Source organism: Calidris pugnax, unplaced genomic scaffold, assembly GCF_001431845.1.
Source record: "Calidris pugnax isolate Ruff unplaced genomic scaffold, ASM143184v1 scaffold122, whole genome shotgun sequence".
Lineage (NCBI taxonomy): Eukaryota > Metazoa > Chordata > Aves > Charadriiformes > Scolopacidae > Calidris > Calidris pugnax.
The window spans coordinates 1-7,639 of NW_015090835.1; the positions used below are offsets into that span (position 1 = coordinate 1).

Sequence of the window (7,639 nt, forward strand, 5' to 3'; positions counted from 1 at the left end):
TGACTTTCTCTTCCCATATTTCAATACTTGAGAGTAACTGTGCAGATTTTGCATGTGATGAGGACAGGGAATGCATCTTAACTTCTCCTTTCATCAAAAGAATCTGGAGATAAGTTGCATTTTAAATACAGTTCACTTTTCTGAACTCCAAAAGCACGTGTCTAGTTACTTTTTCTCAGCTGGCTTGCAGAGAAAGCTTTTTCATTATTCTGGTTTTCTAAGTCCATTTTTAAATGGACTTTTAATCAAATCAGAGTTTAAAAACTAATGAAAGTGTTAGTAATAAAATTCAGTTTTGTGGGTTTTTTTTTCTAATGCAAGAGGAATAGTAAGTTCTGATTCCTTTTGTGCATCACTCTGAGCTCTGTGTCTATAATGTGCTTACTTTATTTGGCGTGAGCATCCTCATGTAACAGTTTGTGCTTGATACAGCTAAGAAACAGTTGTCTACTAAGTACCGGTGGATTAACTGTATCTCGTAACTGATTCAACAACATTGAATCAATTGCTCTTTGCTTCAGGTGACCAGACTTTAAGAGTTTGGGATGTGAAAGCCCCAGGAGTCAAACTTGTGATACCTGCCCACCAGGCTGAGATCTTGAGCTGTGACTGGTGCAAATATGACGAGGTATAAACCTGTTCCTCCAACTCTTCTCCTAATTGAACCACTCTCATTAAATAGCAGGGTTTTTACTGCAACGTTAATGCATCTTCTCTTTATAAAAACCTGTCTAGTTGCTTTGATGCTCTCATTCAGTACTTGATCTTCACATTCAGTACTAGAGCATTATTCCAACAGATGGACAGCCCAGGTAGATCAGAGATTTTGCTTGTTCTTTTGAATAGTGGACAGAATAGTCCATAGTGAAGAAACAGTTTGTATTTCTCTGTCCTCTTTCATTTACACACTGGGGACCTCATTTATGATTTATTCACCTGCATTGTTTGATTTATCTAACTTTTGGAGCCAACACGTGCATCACTGCAATTTAATAATTAAATTGTCCTGATCTATCTGTGTTTTTTATCAAATTGTCAGAACTTGCTGGTAACTGGTGCAGTCGACTGTAGCTTGAAAGGCTGGGATTTGCGGAACATCCGGCAGCCAGTGTTCATCTTGCTTGGTCATACCTACGCCATCAGAAGAGTAAAAGTAAGTTGTATTTTAGTCCCCATTGAACACAACTCAATTGGTACACAAACTTTTCTGGAAAACAGTAATATTTGATATTATCGAATAGCTAGGAAAAAGGCAACAGGTGTTGAAGACCTGGAAATGTTCAGTTCAGCACTGTGAAATGTTTGGATCCTCAGCAGATTGCTGGGATTTCAAAGTAAATGGCATCTTCAAAGTTAATATATTTTCATGAGGAGCATTTGAGAGCTTGAAAGAGGGTGGGGAGGTTTATGTCAGCTAAATTATATAGGAAATTTCAGATAGAGAAAATGCCTTCCCTTCCTCGTTCTTTTTTTTTTTTTTTAAATGATGCTGTGCCTTTTTCTTCCTATACAAAGGGTCAATATTCACATAAGGCAAAGTATAGAATTTGTGAATGTGTATTTTTGTGTATACAAAGAAAATGTTAATATGTTCAAAGACATTTTGAGACATTATGCATGAAAGGCTACAGAAGACCGTACTCGATCTGTGTACTACTAGATCATTTAGGAATTTGTTCTAGATGCACAATGACCTTTTTTCCTGTTAGTTATTATTTTTAGCTTTTTTTTTTTTAGATTAGTCAGACAGTACCTGCTCCTTTTAAAGCCTTTCAGGAACAGATGTGTTTATTGATATTTTCTAGAAAGTCTGAACTGGCAGAAAAAAATTATCCTGAATCAATATATTGCTTCACATGCCCTTGACGTGTTTCTACCAACTTTAAAAGTTATTGTGCTTAGGTTGAAATTTGTCAGAAAAGGGTGTGACTCGGGAAGTGGTTCCATATCACTGATCCTGTTTGTGTCCAGACAGGCTGAGAAGCTCTTGCTCCTCCTTATCCCTGCTACCCTTGCTTGCTATCCCCACTGGTGGTGGCTGTAAATTATTTCCTAATTTAATACTTGCATGAGCGTGCTCTGATCGTAGCGTAAGAACATTTAGCAATGGTCTTCAACTTTGTTTTTTCTTGTTTATTAAAAAAGATCATTTTGTAACTCCAATTTAAAAGCCATGAAGACGGATGAATCGATACAGTATCAATCAATACAGACTGTCATATTCTTACTCTTGAAAGTGAGTGGGATCTTTTAAGAACAGCTCTGCCACTGAGGGATTCATAGCACATTGTCTTCATGATAAAAAGGAGAAAGTGAATGCAAAATTGTTATTCACTGTAACCTGTGATAGTAGAATTAAAGATGAAACAGGTGGTGAAACTAGTAGAAGATGGTTGTGCTTTTACCTGTGAACTGTGATGCAGGGGACCTACATTTCAAACTGAAGTTTTGTCCATGGTTTGTGTATTTACTTTTGAGAAATACAGACTTCAAAATAGTGGGAAACTGAGGGTTGCCAAAAAGCTGGTGGCGAGGTGAACAAATTTCTCCTGACTGCATCCTTATTGCTGCAGTTCTTAGATCTATCTTAAGAGTCTGTAGAAGAGCAAGTCCCATAAAATGCCCTGCAAGAGAGGGGGAAAATTATGAAGCAACATTATACTGCCTTCAGTTTTTCAGCTTACCTCCAATTTTCCTATTTCTGTAAATAAGTTCAAAGTTTTAGGACATGGGATTGATGACAGTAATATATCTTACCTTCTCTGCAGTATGGCACAAATTTTCTCTCTCCTAAAATAATAAACTGGTCACATAGCTTTTCTGAAACTTGCTTTATATAATGAGATGATGCTCAGCTTGTCAGCCAAAAGCAGAATTGAATCACTTTTTACATGACTTTCTCAAACTGTAATGAAATCAAACCAAACCAGGGTCCCATAGAACATTCCTTCTAATTAGAAGCACGGTGAGGAAATCTGTTGATGTAGTCTGCTTTGTTGCAGCGTGATGTCCTACCTACCAAGAAAGTTTAAATAGTTGAACTTTGGTAACTTTCTGCTTGTAAGTCTGTATATGTTCACAACTTTTTTACTTTAAAAGTTGTTCTGTTTTGTTTTCTTGCAGTTTTCACCATTCCATGCAACTTTATTGGCCTCTTGCTCCTATGATTTTACTGTGAGGTATGGTATTTCTTTTTTTATTGGATAAAAATAGAAAGATAATCTATTTTAATGTGGCTTGCAGTAAAAAACAGTTCTAGAGGGGCCATACTGAGGTGCAGTTAATGTTCCTGCTGGATGATTTTTCTCTTCATAAGCCATGTTGAAAGTGCATGGGTTCTTCACTTACAGGCTAACTCACTCTGAATGTTACCTGCTCTGACAGATAAAGATGCCCATGATGGGGAAGGCTGGAAACTTGTGATTTCTGGCACCACAAGTTGGAGCTAGAGAACAGATCTAGAAATGGAAATGGGTGAGCAGAAACAAGCTCAGCCTGGGGAGGTGTCAGAGTCAGCTGGGCCTGAATCAAGTGTCTGCACCAAAAGGAAAATGTGCATTATGACTGGAGACTGCCTCCTGTTGTGTTGCCTCTTGAAACATCTGTCTGCCAACCCAACACAATGTCTTGGAAGGTTTTGTTGCCTTTTTTGGGTTGAGGGCCAGCAGGCTGTGGAGAGACCTCTAGGCTTTGTCCAGATTCAAACACTGCCTTTTCCCACATACCTGTATGGATTCTCATGTTACTGAAAGAGGTGAACATGAATATCACAAGAGCAGCAACATGGCGTTGGGGTCCAGGTGGTGTTTTCCTTAATCCTGACACTGAAAGCAAAAGGTTCAGGTAGGAAAGGACATCTCCAGCAAGTCAACACTTGTCTGCATAGCTGGTGTCACAAGCAGGGCTTTGACTGTTAGAGTCAACCACAGGGTCCTCTTTTAAGTGATTTGGTACCATGAGACAGGTATAAGATCTTTCTGACAAAGCAGGGCAAGAGCATCTTTCCCAACAGGCTTGCTAACCTAGAGATGAGTGTTTTAAACAACAGATATCAGGGAATTAGAAGTCCATGTCTGGTGGCAAAGATCATAGAATCATAGAATGGTTAGACTTGGAAGGGACCTTAAAGATCATCTGGTTCCAACCCCCTGCCCTGGGCAGGGACACCTCCCACCAGACCAGGTTGCTCCAAGCCCCATCCAGCCTGGCCTTGAACCCCTCCAGGGATGGGGCAGCCACAGCTTCTCTGGGCAACCTCTTCCAGTGTCTCACCACCCTCACTGGAAAGAAATTCTTCCTAACATCATATCTAAATCTCACCTCTTTCAATGTAAAACCATTACCCCTCATCCTATTGCTACGTTCCCTGTCCAAGAGTCCTTCTCCACATCTCCTATAGCCCCTTTGAGGTACTGGAAGGCCTTTATAAGGTCTCCCTGGAGCCTTCTCTTCTCCAGACTGAATGACCCCAACTCTCTCAGCCTGTCTTCATAAGAGAGGGGCTCCAGCCCCTCTGAGCATCTTTGTGTCCTCCTGAGGATTATAGAGGGATTGTGGGACTGGTCACATTACTGGACTACAGCAATGGATAAATGCTTCTGAGGAAAGAGAGGCTGGGAAGATGAGGTGGTAATAATGGTCTCACATTACTGGACTACTGCGATGGATGAATGCTTCTGAGGCTGGGAAGATGAGGTGGTAATAATGGTAAATCTATGAATTTAGCTGTCCAGTCATTCCCTTAAATTTCAGTCTGTGCATGGCTTTGTTCCTTTTCAATGTTGTGCCTTTCTCTTGTAGATTAGAACTCGATGGTGAATTTATATAAAAATCGTGGCCCCCCATAGGCGTGTCATTATCTCAGTAAAGGACTTAAGTGCTTCAGAACCTTTCCTAAATTTATTTTAATTGTTATACTTTTATTTACTGTAATAAGGTGTAGTGCCTTGCCAGTGGTATCCACTGTCGTGTGGTCAGTGCCTGACAGTGTAAGCGCTGGGAAGTCCATACATACATAACTTCTAGGCTGCTGTACCAGCATTCTGTCTTATAGAAAGTGCTTGATTTTATTTATGTTTAAAATGCACTTCTCATAGGATACTGCACAGTGGTCTCTGGAAGGTTATTTATGGGATCTTACTTAACATCCTTCACTGATGCAGTGCCAACTGCTTTACGGCGTATCATTTCTCAAAAGGCTTCTAGGTCTGAAATAAGAAGTGGTAATTGGTTTCTTCCAGTGGCCTTGTCTGAGCAATAAGACTAATCATCAGCATCCTGGTGCATTCAAGGGACTTGATTGTGTTGTCATGTTCTTCCCATTTTTTGACACCAACTATATATCCTTCAGGTTTGGCACTAACGTGCTTCATGCAGCACTGGAATCTAGTGCAATTTCAGCTCTGACATTTTCATATGTGGAAAGTGTCAATAAAGATGAGGAGAGCTCCTCACTTATATCCCAGGGTGTCTGTAAATGCAGAGCCTGGGGACCTTTTCACAAAATGCCACTCTAGGCATTATTTTTCTGTCCAAACAATTACTTGTGACTAGGGAGAGAGGGCAGGGTTGAAGAGATGAAATACAGATTTTTAGCGGTTTTCTAAAAGGATTGGTTGGCTTTGGTATGAGAGAACGACCAACGGAGGAGGCCAGGTGGAAGTCTACTGGAATCTAGTGCAATTTCAGCTCTTGACATTTTCATATGTGGAAACTGTCAACAAAGATGAGGAGAGCTCCTCACTTCTATCCCAGGGTGTCTGTAAATGCAGAGCCTGGGGACCTTTTCACAAAATGCCACCCTAGGCATTATTTTTCTGTCCAAACAATTACTTGTGACTAGGGAGAGAGGGAAGGGTTGAAGAGATGAAATACAGATTTTTAGCAGTTTTCTCAAAAGGATTGCTTGGCTTTGGTATGAGTGAACGACCAACGGAGGCGGCCAGGTGGAAGTCTTTGGAAAAGGTGGCACAAGAGAAATATTCTATATAATGAAAGGAACTTGTCACCCCAGCACTTTGGGAACATTTCTTTTAAAGAATATAATATGATGACTGTGTTGTACCTCTGCCACATGTTCTGTACTGCCATTTACAGGAAGAAAGTCAGCTCACAGTGAGAAGTAGAGTTCACTTAGAAACATTCAGAGTTTGACTCAATGCATCATACACTCCAGATGCACATATGTGCACACATGCTATATGTATGTACATGCATATACATATACACACGTGTACATACAAACATGGCTGTATATACAGATAAACATAGATTTCAATTTAAGAACAAAAATACTTGATAAAAGGTGAAAGAGAAGTAGGGATTCCAGTAGTTGGTATTAATTTTGGATCTTGTTGAATCTACTCAAAGCCTGATTGCACTTCATAGAACATGGTGTGACACAGATTCATTGATACAAGCAGTGTTATTTTAATAGAAGCTTAGTTATGATATTATTCTTTTATTTTCTTTAACATTTCTGTTTGAAGCTCAGAATTATCTGTAAGTATTAACATATAGTAGATAACTTGATACAGCATAGCTCACTGTTTAAGCTCTTAAATGTTACCAAATCTTAAATGTTATCGAAGCTTTATCGTTTAACCACACAAATATATAAGATTATTAAACTGCCATGTAAGAGGCAGGGTTTTTGTTTGTTTTGGGTAGAACAGCCTGTTTGGCATATAATCCCAACTGGCCATCAAGAAGCAAAATAAACCAAAAAAGGTAGGTTGAAAGCAAAGTTAGCAACCAACGCTTAGCTTCATCCTTTGCAAATAGTATAGTGATAGAATGTTGCACTGTAGTCCAGTTATTGAAATGAAAACTAGTTCACATCCCAACTGGGAGCTACGAAAAAGAGGGTGGAGATTTGAACTTGAGTTTTTACACACTTGGGTATAATGATTTAGACTTAATCCCTGTCGAGTAAATGCCTCATTTAGACAAACTTTTTCTATACTATTTCCTTATTGTTGCAGGTTAATTAAATTTCCTTATTAATGTTTCCTTATTAATTGTTGCAGGTTAATTAAAGAGCTGTTTTAACACAAGTGAATCATTAAAATGCCAGGAAATACACAACACACTGTAACATTTCCAGGACTTACGTCTGTGTGCATGTTCTTAAACCTTATCTCTATAAAAATTCAGTTTGAAAGAACGTCAGTGTCATCTCTTACTGGAATCACTGTTTTATATTTTTGGACTCTCTTCACTGTAAAAAAAAAAATAAAAATTGTGGTGCAGTGGTGCATTAGGCACAGACAGTGCACACCAAATTTTAAACAGAAAATCTGATAAATTATAGAACCTCATTAAGCTGGTATCAGGCCAGATCTTGAAATGGATTCACAGAAGCTTGCCTGTGAGGCAAAAAGGTGTTTTTCTTATTGAAGGTTGTGCTATACTGGACATCATCTCTGCAAGGTGCTTTAAGGTAAACCACTGTCTCCACTTCTCCATCGTGATGTACAAGTTCAGTAACTTACATCACAAAGAAGTCTTAAGAACTTTTGGAATGATGCTGCTCATAGAAGGAACTGATTTTCACTTCAGTTAATTATCCTTGTCTTTTTTTTTTTTTCAAGGTGAAAAGGTGGGTGCTTGCTCATTTGCTCCCTTTTCTGATTTTTTT

General features: G+C 39.0%; 1 long non-coding RNA gene across 1 annotated transcript; it reads left to right on the plus strand.

Annotated features, from left to right (window-relative positions):
* The first annotated feature begins 500 nt into the window (after nt 1–500).
* LOC106887802 lies at nt 501–3,179 on the plus strand. Its single transcript, XR_001411965.1, has 3 exons — nt 501–628; nt 1,040–1,153; nt 3,124–3,179. It is a non-coding gene; the product is annotated as an uncharacterized LOC106887802 (long non-coding RNA).
* Nucleotides 3,180–7,639: the final 4,460 nt, after the last annotated feature.